Consider the following 14924-nt stretch of genomic DNA (forward strand, 5'->3'; position numbering starts at 1 on the left):
TTTATGAGACAGTTAGTATAATGACGCAGTTTTAAAGATGCAGAAGAAAGATGATTTTCCTTACCCAGGGGCAGTCTTGAAAGCCGGAAATTGAGTTTGCGATGAGTCGCCAGAAGAGCGAGAAACCTCCCGCAAAGGTAAAATAAAGTTAAGAGAGTAAGGAAATAGATTGATGGATAAAAGCAAAAGACAGATATGAAAGAAACCTCATTCTGGCGTTTTCGAGGAGTTTTTTGTAAGTCGGAGGGCGGTTCATTGTCGTCATTAGTCTGGGCCTGACGGCGGCTCTCATGTTGCTGCTTTTTCAAAAGAAAATGAGGGTCCAAATAAGACAAAGGGTGCGAAAACCTTACTTTCCGGGTTACAAGTCGAAGTTTCTGTCTTGGCAAAGGGGCTGAGTCGGAGGAAATAGTTACCTCTTCTTCTACGGCCTGGCTGGCCCCAGTGTCATCCTGGTAATAGTCAGTGTCAATAAGGTTGTTAAAAAACTGGCCAAGGGAGTCAAGGGCTACCTCCGACTCAGAAACATCATCCAGTTGGAACATGTCAGATGCAGTCTTCTTCTTCTTGGGCTTCCCGGTCGTTCTCCTGGCGGCTGTGGCAACGGCTCTAGCCTTCTTGGCAGCTTCATGATCATATTTGGCCTTCCAGAAATCAGATTTGGCCTGTAAACAAATAACAGGTTAAAAATCCATGCAAGTATTTAACTACTGAAGGAAACAAAAAAGGAGGTCAAGGGGGTTCACCTCTGGTGCCGGGTTAAGTTTGTAGAAGGGGTTTAATCCAACCTTACCGCAGTCCTCATATTTGCCATTCACGAGGATGGTTGACATTGCAACAATGTCCTCTTCAGTTACTTGTATAGAGCTATTACGCAGAGAATCATCTGGGCCTCCGCCATATTTATACATCAACTTGGATCAGCGGCTTAGAGGGATGACCCGCCATGTGATCCAGCAACGGATCAGGTCAACTCTAGTTAAGCCATTTCCCAATAAGGCTTGAATCCTTTTGATAGATGGGATAAGCTTCTTGCGTTCAGCAGTAGTAAGCTTGCCAGGGAGCACAAATTTAGAATCAAGACGCTCTGTGCAATAACCCGACAGTGGTTTTTCATTAGCTGGTGATATGTCTTGGCAATAGAACCAAGTTTTGTTCCAATCTTTGGGATGGCTTGGTAAGACCACTAAAGGAAATACAACACCATGTCGATGCTGAATCGAGATTCCGCCAAGTTCCAAGCTAGGGCCGTTGGTGCACTCATTCTGGCGGTTTAAATGATGATAGTACAGATGAGTAATGGTGGCTTAAGTAAGGGCTAATGACATATAAAGGAAAAGTGAGCCGGCGTGATAAGCCGCCATGACTAAAGACATTCGAAGGTTGCCAGAAACAGAATTGGCTAAGTGCTGAGACAAACAAGTTTCCCAAGCTATTGCTATTATTCTAGATCAAGATGGTTCAGAAAAGAAAAATAAATTTAGACCTAAAAAACCAGCGCAGAGGAGTTCGTCAGCTCTAAAGAGGCATTTTTACAAGAGAACGGGATCTGCTAGCATCTAAAATGGATGTAAAACAACTACCGCATAAGTTCTACACTTCTTTTAGATCAAAAGAGGGTGCGGTGGAGAAGTTGCAAGGAATCTATGACGAACACGAAGAACACAAGAAAGAGAATTCACGAACCCTAATGTAGATCTAAGGGGTGAAAAAGAAAGAGCTTACGGATGCAAAGCTACTGCGGAGGATCGCCGCCGTTTTTCTGGACGAGCTCAGGGTGATGCAGCGGCCAACGTTGAGAACGACGGTGAGCGCTGCGGCAGTGGCGGAGATCGAGAGGCAGAGAGGTGGCGAGAGAAGGAAGAAGAAGAAAGAAGAAGGACCGGCCATGCCTATTTATAAGGAAATAGGTGAATGGGCAGGTGCAAAAATCGAGGGAGACCAAACTAATGATTATCCAGCTAAATGGACACCTCGATTCTCAGAAAGCATTTAAAGATAAGGATCCGTTAAAGATGACGTCAAGGCAGATTTCCAAATTTTCTGAAGATGATGTCATGGTCGGTTACAGAGCTTTTACAAACAGTGGAATATGGATTTCGTCTAAGTGTTGGAGATTGATAAGAACAAAGTTCAAATCAACCCGGGGCCTAATGTTGGGGATATAACTATCAGGTATGACCTGCCCAGGAGGGGCCGGGTCAATCTTAATGGCGGGTTACTCAAAGAAGCCCGACGAGTATACAAGGCGACGGTTCAGTATAAGATTTGTAGCAGGCCCAAGCCCATAGGCAACTTAAGGCCCATAATTTTAAACCGCCATGTATGAGTAAGACTTGTAAAGTAAGGCATGTAAAAGAAGTTACTGACCCGGACACGTTGTATGAGCCGGCCGGGACTCTGTAGGCCACCAGGCGTCAACCCGTGTATTTAAGGGGACGACCCGGCGGCGGCTTAGGGCAAGAAACAACAGATCGAGAGCCAAGCTAGCGTATTTCGCTCCTTGGTCATCGAAACCTAGCAATACCACAACAACTGGACTAGGCTTTACCTTCACTGCAAGGGGCCGAACTAGTATAAACCTCTCGTGTCCTTCCCGATTAACCCCTTTAAGCTTCCTAGTTGCGATGCCTCCACGACTAAGTCCTTTCACTAGGACATCTGTCGTGACAATTCCACGACATTTTGGACTCTAACTTGCATGATTTGAATGGAACTAACCCGGACTGACGTTGTTTTCAGCGGAATTGCCATCGTGTTATTTTTGTGCAAAAATAAAAGTTCTTGGAATGACCTGAAAATGAACGGTGATTATTTTTGGAATATATAAAAAATACCGGAGAAAAGATCCACGTTAGGGGCCCACACCCTATCCACGAGGGTGGGGGCACGCCTACCCCCTGGGCGCGCCCCCTGCCTCGTGGGCCCCCTGATACTCCACCGACCTCAACTCCAACTCCATATATTCGTGTTCAGGGAGAAAAAAATCAGGAGAAGGATTCATCGCGTTTTACAATACGGAGCCGCCGCCAAGCCCTAAACTCTCGAGAGGGCTGATCTGGAGTCTGTTCGGGGCTTCGAAGAGGGGAATCCATTGTCATCGTCATCATCAACCTTCCTCCATCACCAATTTCATGATGCTCACCGCCGTGCGTGAGTAATTCCATCGTAGGCTTGCTGGACAGTGATGGGTTGGATGAGATTTATCATGTAATCGAGTTAGTTTTGTTAGGGTTTGATCCCCAGTATCCACTATGTTCTGAGATTGATGTTGCTATGACTTTGCTATGCTTAATGCTTGTCACTACGGCCCGAGTGCCATGATTTCAGATCTGAACCTATTATGTTTTCATGAATATATGTGAGTTCTTGACCCTATCTTGCAAGTCGATCTATAGTTACCTATTATGTGTTATGATCCTTTAACCCCGAAGTGACAATAATCGGGATACTTACCAGTGATGACCGTAGTTTTAGGAGTTCATGTATTCACTATGTGTTAATGCTTTGGTCGGGTACTCTATTAAAAGGAGGCCTTAACATCTCTTAGTTTCCAGTAGGACCTCGCTGCCACGGGAGGGTAGGACAAAAGATGTCATGCAAGTTCTTTTCCATAAGCACGTATGGCTATATTCGGAATACATGCCTACATTACATTGATAAACTTGAGCTAGTTCTGTGTCACCCTATGTTATAACTATTGCATGATTGATCGCATCCGACATAATTCTCCATCATTGATCCAATGCCTACGAGCTTTTCATATATTGTTCTTCGCTTATTTACTTTTCCGTTGTTACTGTTACAATCACTATAAAACCAAAACTGCCACCGTTACTTTTGCCACCGTTACCACTACTATCATATTACTTTGCTACTAAATACCTTGCTGCAGATATTAAATTTCCAGGTGTGGTTGAATTGACAACTCAGCTGCTAATACTTGAGAATATTCTTTGGCTCCCCTTGCGTCGAATCAATAAATTTGGGTTGAATACTCTACCCTCGAAAACTGTTGCGATCCCCTATACTTGTGGGTTATTAGTCTCTTACTGATTTACCACTATCATTTCGGGGTTAAGCATTAGAGACAACTACATTCACGTTAAATAGGGCACCATCTAAATCTGTTGACACGACACCATATTAATTGTGGTTTAGCAAGAAACCTAAAGCTGTCGTTTCTTAAAGTTTGGGGTTGTGATGCTTATGTGAAAAAGTTTCAACCTGATAAGCTCGAACCCAAATCGAAGAAATGCGTCTTCATAGGATACCCAAAGGAAATAGTTGGTTACACCTTCTATCACAGATCCGAAGACAAGATATTCGTTGCTAAGAATGGATCCTTTCTAGAGAAGAAGTTTCTCTTGAAAGAAGTGAGTGGGAGGAATGTAGAACTTGATGAGGTAATTGTACCTTCTCCTGAATTGGAAAGTAGTTCATCACAGAAATGAGTTCCATTGATTCCTACACCAATTAGGAAGGAAGCTAATGATGATGATCATGAAACTTCAGATCAAGTTACTACCGAACCTCGTAGGTCAACCAGAGTATGGTCCGCACGAGAGTGGTACGGTAATCCTTTCTGGAAGTCATGTTACTAGACCATGACAAACCTACGAACTATGAGGAAGCGATGATGAGCCCAGATTCCGTGAAATGGCTTGAGGCCATGAAATCTAAGATGGGATCCATGTATGAGAACAAAGTATAGACTTTGATTGACTTGCCCGATGATCGACGAGCCAATGAGAATAAATGGATCTTCAAGAGGAAGATAGACGCTGATAGTAGTGTTACTACCTACAAAACTCGAATTGTCGCAAAAAAATTTCGACAAGTTCAAGGTGTTGACTATGATAAAATTTTATCACTCTTAGCGATGCTTAAGTCTGTCTGAATCATGTTAGCAATTGCTACATTTTATGAAATCTGGCAAATGGATGTCAAAACTACATTCCTTAATGGATTTCTTGAAGAAGAGTTGTATATGATGCAACAATAAGGTTTTGTCAATCCTAAAGGTGTTAACAAAGTGTGGAAACTCCAACGATCCATCTATGGACTGGTGCAAGCATCTCAGAGTTGGAATATATGCTTTGATGAGTTGATCAAAGCATATAGTTTTATAAAGTCTTACGGTGAAGCCTGTATTTATAAGAAAGTGAGTGGGAGCACTACAGCCTTCCTGATAAGTATATGTGAATGACATATTGTTGATCGGAAATGATGTAGAATTTTATGGAAAGCATAAAGGAGAATTTGAAAGGAGTTTTTCAGAGAAAGAATTACCTGTAAAGCTACTTACATATTGAGCATCAAGATCTATAGAGATAGATCAAGACGCTTGATATATTTTCAATAAGTACATACCTTGACAAGATTGTGAAGTAGTTCAAAATAGAACAGTCAAAGAAAGGGTTCTTGCCTGTGTTATAAGGTGTGAAATTGAGTAAAGACTCAAAACCCGACCATGTCAGAAAATAGAAAGAGAATGAAAACTCATTCCCTATGCCTCAGTCATAGGTTCTATAAAGTATGCTATGCTGTGTACCAGACCTATTGTATACCTTAGCATGATTTTGGCAAGGGAGTACAATAGTGATGTAGGAGTAGATCACTGGACAACAGTCAAAATTATCCTTAGAGGACTAAGGAAATATTTCTTGGTTATGGAGGTGATGAAAGAGTTCGTCGTAAAGAGCTACGTCGATGCAAGCTTTTGACACCGATCTAGATGACTCTAAGTCTCGATCTAGATACATATTGAAAGTGGGAGCAATTAGCTAGAGTAGCTCCATGCAGAGTATTGTAGACATAGAAATTTGCAAAATACATATGGATCTGAATGTTGCAGACCCGTAGACTAAACTTCTCTCACAAGCAAAACATGATCACTCTTTGGGTGTTAATCGCATAGCGATGTGAACTGGATTATTGACTCTAGTAAACCCTTTGGGTATTAGTCACATGAAGATGTGAACTAATCGCATAAAGATGTGAACTATTGGTGTTAAATTGTTATTCATATGCCCTATGTTAACTAGATTATTGACTCTAGTGCAAGTGGGAGACTGAAGGAAATATGCCCTAGAGGCAATAATAAAGTTGTTATTCATATTTCCTTATATCATGATAAATGTTTATTATTCATGCTAGAATTGTATTAACCGAAAACTTAGTACATGTGTGAATACATAGACAAAAAGAGTGTCCCTAGTATGCCTCTACTTGACTAGCTTGTTAATCAAAGATGGTTAAGTTTCCTAGCCATGGACATGTGTTGTCATTTGATGAACGGGTTCACATCATTAGAGAATGATGTGATGGACAAGACCCATTTGTTAGCTTAGCTTAGCATATTGATCGTTCATTTTTATTGCTACTGCTTTCTTCATGACTTATACATATTCCTCTGACTATGAGATTATGCAACTCCCGAATACCGGAGGAACACCTTGTGTGCCATCAAATGTCAGAACATAATTGGGTTATTATAAAGATGCTCTACAGGTGTCTCCGATGGTGTTTGTTGAGTTGGCATAGGTCGAGATTAGGATTTGTCACTCCGTCTATCGGAGAGGTATCTCTGGGCCCTTTCGGTAATGCACATCACTATGAGCCTTGCAAGCAATGTGACTAATGAGTTAGTTGTGGGATGATGCATTATGGAACGAGTAAAGAGACTTGCCGGTAACGAGATTGAACTAGGTATTGAGATACCGATGATCGAATCTCGGGCAAGTAACATACCAATGACAAAGGGAACAACGTATGTTGTTATGCGGTTCGACCGATAAAAGATATTTGTCGGTGTCAAAACCGGCGGATCTCGAGTAGGGGGTCCCGAACTGTGCGTCTAGGATCGATGGTAACAGGAGGCAGGGGACCCGATATTTACCCAGGTTCGGGCCCTCTTGATGGAGGTAATACCCTACGTCCTGCTTGATTGATATTGATGATATGAGTATTACAAGAGTTGATCTACCACAAGATCGTAGAGGCTAAAACCCTAGAAGCTAGCCTATGGTATGATTGTTGTATATTATCTATCGACTAGCCCGTCCTCGGTTTATATAATGCACCAGAGGCCTAGGATAACAAGAGTCCTAGCCGAATACGCCGGTGGGGAGGAGTCCTTGTCTTGATCGCCAAGTCTTGTGGAATCATCCTTGTATGCGACAGCTGTCCGAACTGGCCCATGAGTATACGGCCACAGGGGTCCTCGGCCCAATCTAACAGATCGGGAGATGACGTGTTGAGTACCCCCTAGTCTAGGACACCGTCAGTAGCCCCCTGAACTGGTCTTCAAGTTAGGGACGCTCCTCGATTCTTCCGAACTGTTCTTCATCTTCGGTCATTGGTCTTGAAAACTGGTTCAACAAATCTTCTTATCTTCGATCTTGAGGATCACCGAAATGCATTTGACAAGTTTGCACGTCGGGTATCCGAGGAGCCCCTTTAAGTTTCCGACCTTTATCAATGCCTTGTTATTTTTATGCCACACCTCGGCTTTGAAGTTGTTCCCAGGCGGAAGTTTCCTCTTGCGTCCAAACCCCAACGTCGGACTGCATTCGAGGTATCTTTTGCAGCCGAGCACCAATGTCGGACTGCTTCCGAGCTCCAACGCCGAAATGTATCCGAGCTCCAACGCCGGACTGTGTCCAAGCTCCAATGCCGGACTATATCCAAGATGTCATAGATCATCTTGGTACAAAAAAGTTGAAGGAGTTTAATTGAGCTTAATTCCGGAAATGCCCTCTATGGAGCTAGCCGTTGGCGCCCGAGCTTTATGCCAGACTACTTCCGAGGTGGTGCACCACCCGACAGCGGGCTGATGTTTTGTGAATATTTTTATTAGTGCAATTTATTCTCTGCCGAGATATATAACCGGTATATGTATATCCAGTAGCCCTCAAGGTTTGTGTCGGTCTAAAACCCGAGATGCACTTGAAGGAAAACATGAAACCGCTGTTCCCAGTAGCCCCTGAGACTCGGGATGATGCGCGAAATCGGCCTGAGGATCAACTCCTAGCTCGGCAGCATACATAGGAATAAAAACGCAATGTAATATATTGGGGATAATAGTGATCGGCGGATGGTCCCTTCAGAGAGGGTCTTGAAAAGTTGCCGTAATTTATTTAGCTTAACGCCGGATAGGTCCAAATGGTACCTATTGTTATCCGAAGACACGTTTTCCCATAGTTCAGTCAAGCCGAACACTGAGCCCTTTGAATTTTCTGCATTGAATAGGCAATGCAGTTGCCCCCGAACACTGGTCGGGTGGCAACACCAGATCAGGGGATCGATGTACCCCTTTAATATTTGTAAATAATAAGCGCGAAGCCCAGTAGCCCCCGAGCCTTAATGTGGGCATGGTGGCCGAATTAAGGATCGATATCCAGAGTAAAATCACAGATTATGTGTAATGATTCTATGTATCCAAGTACTTTACATCATTATTTTGACTCCATTGTGACTGTTTATCAGTTGAAAGTGGCCCATCGTCGGCTTCTACCCCTTGGTAGATACTACGTAGGGTGTTTCCGCAATAACAAAGCAACCCTTAGCCGACGTCTCGGTGCCTGAAGGCAGTTGTGTTAGCGGAAACGAGGCAATCAGATATGCGGGCTTTAAAACTTTCGCTTAGTCATAGGAACTTTAAACTTGGGAAGCTAGCTATGAGCCCCCGGTTACTGTTCGGCGACATCCGAGGTCAAGCCGTAAACACTTCGGCCAATGTTATGAACGGCCCATCATTTAATATAGTCATCGGATCACTGACCAGTTTACGCCTATTGTGACAGTCAGTTTTCGACTTTCTCCACTGAGGTGCTTGACCATGCGAGCTGGAAGCACAATCGCAGTGGTTCTCCCTTTGCACACCTAGCCGAACAAAGCGGAACGTAGGAGGCAAGCACAGGAGCCGGGCAACCCAACTATTGACCGAAGACACAATTTGAAACCGATGCATATATAGCAATATCCGAGAATGTTTTTGCCGGATCCCTAAAGGTGTCCGGCGTTGCACTGCGAGACTAATGCTGGAAACGCACAAATAGTTTAAAAGTGCGATAGGCTTGGAAAACCAAAAAATGTCAGAAAAAATCAACGTCCGAACTAGATCAATTGTTCGGTGCCAATCAGAAAATTGGACTTAAAAAAGTGCTTTTGTCATGCTTTAACATGACACATCCTATCTCAAGACTTCAAGCGGGTCAGCCTATGACTTTAACCTCCTATCCCGAAGGCGGAGTACTTCTCATTAGGCCAGTTTAGCAAACTAAACTCTAGCGGCTTTGAGAGAGAAATTAGGCTCCCCGGCTAGTGACCACACACTCGTGTCGAAAAAAGGAGTGATGAATAATAATAGTAATAAAAACTTTGCAACAACTAAGAAGAAGAACACTTATTATAAAACGGCTCATATAAATTTAAGAGCCCCCAAGTTACTTGGGTAAAAGAATTTTATGTATAATGATTGTATGTACCGAAGTACTGATATCATATCTTTGTTCACCCGAAATTTAAACGCGTCTTAACTGACCGTCGGCTTCTCCCTCTTCGGCCAAGGACCGAAAAGTGTTATGTACTCCACCTCTCGAGAATATCGACAGTGTTTCCGATAACCAGGCAACCGGGCCATAAGGCTTTAACAGACAAAGCGCGCTTAGGGAACTTATGCTATATTATAGACGAAGTGGAAGAAGCATCTTCGAAGAAAATAGTACCCCCACCGATACCTTTCTTCGGTGCTCATTATTACTATGAGACTTGTGCAATAGATTTTTTGTACTCATGAGTTCCGTTGTGTGCCGACCATGATTGAAAACAATAAGAGCGCTAGCTTTCGGCTTCACCCAGTCTGAGGTCAGAGCTCGGAGGACCCGGTCGTGACAATCACAGAGGTGCTCCCTTTACTCCCTAGCCGAACAATCGGGAACGTAGGGGTAAGCACAGGAGCCAGGCAACCCAACTTGCAAATCACTTAAGTTAATATGGTGCATATTGTGGCATAATGCACGAACAAGGAACGAAGCCGTACAAGTATAATCATATGCAAGAGGAAAAGCTTCATAAAGGAAGCCCCCAAATAAACCGGGTATTTGAATTTGTGTGTCACAAACAAAGTTTGGACAAGGAAATTTTTACAAGCAACTTTTTTTTCCAAAAAGGTATAATGCTTGGTCGAACCGAACACAAGTTAAAATTTAAAACTTGTAGCATGAAGGCAACTTAGCTGGTTAATGTGTTCGGTATTGACGACGCAGCCCGAGCTTGATGCGGGACAAGGTTCCATCCCCCAAGCCGGTCCCAAGGTGGCGGAGCAAAGAGCTCGGCACTCCGAAGTTGTGACATAGCACGGTCAATGTAGGCCGGTAGAGTGATGCCGAAGTCCCCGGCATGGGGTAATGAAGTGTTGACGAAGCCCCCCGTCCAGCCAAGGTGACGCCAAAGGATATAGTCCGGCTGGATCATTTTCCTGTGCACAAAAAATAGTGCAAACCGGAGATAATAGTAATAATAATAATAATAATAATAATAATAATAATAATAATAATAATAATAATATCGTTGCATAATAAATAATTTATGCAAAGTGAGTAATAAAAGAAATATGGTCTGGCACCGAAGTCAATGTCGATGCAGGGCGTCAGCGTGATGCGGTAAAGGCGTGGCAAAGCCTGAATTCACAGGTCAGTCAGAGTTTCGAATGTGGCGTTCATCAGACTGTGTACGGAAACTTGACCGAACCACCATGCGATCATTGTTAATGCGGCCACCATTTGATAGACCTGCGTACATATGATGGACAAACCAGAGTAATAATTCTTTGGGAAAAATGAACCCAAACAAGCAAAAAAATACTAGGATTAATAGCACCTGGTTTATTTGTTGTAGCAATCCGAAGAAAGGTGATTCCCAAAATTGGGACTCGATCCGCGCACCCATTGCCTGATGGGTGATAAAGCGATGGCACGGCGATGTTGTCAAAGGTTGGCTCGCCGAGGCAAAGCCCTCGGTCCAGCTAACGTGACGGAGCTGGTCGGCTAGTGACGCCGAAGTCTCCGGAGTATAGGTTGATGAAGATATGGCGAAGCCCCCGGTCCAACCGAGATGTCAAAGCCTCGATGTCAGCCCATGAGTCGAAGTAGGTCGGCGTGACGGACACCGGCTTGAAGAAGCAACAGTGCGGCCCTGCCGATGCAGGTCGTGACGTGGTCGATGCCGGCTTGATGAAGTGACCGTGCGGCGATGCCAGTATGCCCGCCCCGTGTAATCTGTGGGGCGGCGATGTTGGTGATGATTTATCCTTTGCGATGCCGGACTCTTGTTCGGCTTGCCAAGATGATGATCCGAAGAAGCTAAGCTCGGCTCAACAAAGTGACGACGCGTCTAGCGCAGGTCGGCAGCCATGGAGCAATATTGCCGAACTGGTTTGACACCAGCATGATGTTGAAGATTATGTTCAAAAGATTTTAAAGTTAGTGGGATGTGTTCGGAGAAGTGCAACACTGGATGCAGCAGCATCTGCATGCAGGCCATCGACGGCGTGCCCCCCTTGGCGATTCGTATCAAGATAAAGTGCTAGTAAGAGTATAGCTGGAAGTTGTTTTTCGGCGTGCGTCGTCTATGCGTATTCAAAAGACCAATCTGATAGTACGTTCTGACACAAAGGATGTACGCTCCCTGACGAATGGCCGAAGACGACCTTTGCAACCAGTACGAAAGATATATCACTCGCACACGTCGCCGGACAGCACAGACTGGCTCGAGCCCACTCATCTAGGTGGCCGGAGGGGGAAGCAACGTCATGTTCGTGATGGACGGCGCCATGGACGACATACGCATCATGCAGCGAGGAACACAATGATGTTGTGCCTGTTCATGCTCTTGGTCTTGGCAAGGCTCTGAACTGCCCTTGAACCACCGGTCCCCTCTTCGGCGTGCCTCCGCCAACGGGCGCTTCAGGCAGGATGGGAGCGCCGGCGTACTCCGCTTCGGCAACCTCGCGCACCACCAGGGCATGTGCCGCTCTGACCGATCTGCAGTTTCGGCACACATGCCAGCTGGTAAGGACGAGAGAATATGGAGAACAGAAACAGCACAGCCCATCCACCGACTACAGGCAGAGTTTTACTCACCCTGCGCCCAACGCCGGCGTAGTCTCTCCCGGAATCGCCATGAGCAGACCTCGAGCGGCCCCAACGCAAATAATTAGTGCGGACGGAGGACGAGACAACGCCGCACACGCAACCCAGACTTGTTGTCCACACACTTTAGTAAATTCAGAGTCGGTCCCGCGTGGTTAAAAGAAAAGTACGGCCTGCATGCATGGTACTACTTTTTGTCAGATGTGTACCCCGCTTGAGCCCACTTAGCCAACCTGGGCCCGTGCGCAATGATGTATGCTGCCTTTTGCTATTTTGACAAACATTTACTGCTCGGATCACCTCGCCTGGATGTGCGGCTGGATATCTGCGTCCAGATGCCGCTGCATCCAGGACGTCCGCTCTCGATGTGTTCGGTAACAAAAGACAACACCCCATACAAAACTTCCTTCAAAAAGGATGTCTGAAATCCCGTTCATAAAAAAGATGAACTCGGGTCGGATTCGTTTTCGCGCGGAAAACATATCCGAAAAGTGATGCACTAATCGGAAGGTTCCCGGAGTTTGGACGGTCGGATCGAGCTGAAATTTTGAGGGGTGGTAGATATAGGAATTCCGCAACAGATCAACGGTTGGATCTTTCAAAGGACGTCCGAGCTAGAAGCCGGACACCACGCCCGACACTCGTCCAGATTCTCGTCCAGATTTGACAGGGATCCGGTATATCGTAGATTGTCAGAGATTACTCCATCGGAACTCGATGAACTTTTGCGTGGTTGTTGTAAACTTAATGCCACACAATTCCACCAAAGGGATCATCAAAGCGATGCTCAAAGAGGTGGTGGCAGCGAATACAAGTTCGTTGTTCGGAAAAACTGCACGGTCGCCCGAGGGCAATGTTCACGTTGAGCCCCCGAGCTCCATGGATGATTCCTCCATAATCTTGATAGAGATCGGAGTTGATGTTGATGAAGGCCCTCGTCCGAACATGACGATCGGAGATGGAGTACGGTCCTTGGTCGAGCCAAGGTGACCAGTCGAGTCGGCGACGAAGATGCCGGCATCACAGTTGACCTGGAGACGAGCCATCGATCCTTTTGCCGATCACACAGCGGAACTATCAATGAAAACACCAATGTCTGTGTCAAAACTGGCAGATCTCGGGTAGGGGGTCCCAAACCGTGCGTCTAGGTTCGATGGTAACAGGAGGCAGGGGACACGATGTTTACCCAGGTTCGGGCCCTCTTGATGGAGATAATACCCTACGTCCTGCTTGATTGATATTGATGATATGAGTATTATAAGAGTTGATCTACCACGAGATCATAGAGGCTAAAACCCTAGAAGCTAGCCTATGGTATGATTGTTGTATATTATCTATCGACTAGCCCGTCCTCGGTTTATATAATGCACCAGAGGCCTAGGATAACAAGAGTCCTAGCCGAATACGCCGGTGGGGAGGAGTCCTTGTCTTGATCGCCAAGTCTTGTGGAATCATCCTTGTATGCGGCAGCTGTCCGAACTGGCCCATGAGCATACGGCCACGGGGGTCCTTGGCCCAATCTAACAGATCGGGAGGTGACGTGTTGAGTACCCCCTAGTCCAGGACACCGTCAATATTCGTAGAATATGTAGGAGTCAATATGGGCATCCAGGTTCCACTATTGGTTATTGACCGAAGAGATGCCTCGGTCATGTCTACATAGTTCTCGAGCCCGTAGGGTCCGCACGCTTAATGTTCGTTGACGATATAGTATTATATGAGTTATGTATGTTGTTGACCAAATGTTGTTCGGAGTCCCGGATGAGATCACGGACATGACGAGGAGCTCCGGAATGGCCTGGAGGTAAAGATTGATATATAGGATGATATGGTCTGGCTAAGGGGTGAAGCCCATGAGGCATTAGGTTGGTGCAAAAGGAGTTTTGCGGAGGCCGGGGGGCCAAACGCCGAGGCCCATGGCGTCTGGGCCAGATGCCAAGGATTGTGGCGTTTGGTCCTGGAGTCTGAGTGGGACTCTTGCCTTTCGGGCAAAATCGACTTTGAGGAGGCTTTTGCTCCAAGTTTTGACCACAGGGCTCAACATATAAATAGAGGGGCAGGGCTAGCACCAAAAACACATCAAGAAATACCAAGCCGTGTGCTGGCAACCCCGTCCTCTCTAGTTTATCCTTTGTCATAGTTTTCGTAGTGCTTAGGAGAAACCCTACAGAGATTGTTCTTCATCAACACCGTCACCATGCTGTCGTGCTGCCGGAACTCATCTACTACTTCGCCCGTCTTACTGGATCAAGAATGCGAGGACGTCATCGAGCTGAACGTGTGCTGAACGCGGAGGTGCTGTATGTTCGGTACTTGATCGGGATGGATCGTGAAGGTGTACGACTACATCAACCATGTTGATAAACGCTTCCGCTTTGCGACCTTCAAGGGTATGAAGATGCTCTCCCCCTCTCGTTGTTATGCATCTCCTAGATAGATCTTGCATGATCATAGGTAAAATTTTGAAATACTGCATTCCCCAACATAACCACCTCGTTGCTTGCCCTGCCATCCGCCAACTATTTAAACTCCGGTCGCAGCCATAGCCGCATCTGTCGTGGAACTGTCACGACAGATGTCCTAGTGTGAGGACTTAGTCATGAGGCCAACGCATCTATGTGGTAGCTTGAGAGGGGTTGAGCAGAATCGAGAGACGCAACACAAGACAGGAATTTAGACAGCTTCGGGCCCCGGGAAACATCATCCGGTAACAACCCTACATGTTGTTTGAGGCTAGGTCTCATTATCATCACGAGGGAGTCGCCGTAA

This window comes from Triticum urartu, chromosome 2 (assembly GCF_003073215.2).
Source record: "Triticum urartu cultivar G1812 chromosome 2, Tu2.1, whole genome shotgun sequence".
Classification (NCBI taxonomy): domain Eukaryota; kingdom Viridiplantae; phylum Streptophyta; class Magnoliopsida; order Poales; family Poaceae; genus Triticum; species Triticum urartu.